Raw genomic sequence first — 321 nt, forward strand, 5'->3', positions numbered from 1 at the left:
AAAAAAAAAAAAGAAAGAAAGAAAGAAAAGAAAAAAGAAACCCACAAAGTTTAATGTGAGTAACAAACTGAGGGAAATTTTTGGAGCTTATATGAAAGATCAGTTGATAGCCTCAATATACAAAGAGTTCTTATAAATCAATAAGAAAACAATCTTAATTGGTAAAAGATTTGATCATAAAATTTGAAGAACATATGAAAAGATGCTAAAGTTAAGATCAAAGTCAAGGGCTATCAGGTTTAAAAAGGTTACTAATTATAATCATCAAGTTCTAGGCACTATAAGAATTATCTCACAGAGATGCATATATAAGAATGATCA

The sequence above is a fragment of the Colobus angolensis genome, unplaced genomic scaffold (assembly GCF_000951035.1).
Source record: "Colobus angolensis palliatus isolate OR3802 unplaced genomic scaffold, Cang.pa_1.0 Scaffold6, whole genome shotgun sequence".
NCBI lineage: Eukaryota > Metazoa > Chordata > Mammalia > Primates > Cercopithecidae > Colobus > Colobus angolensis.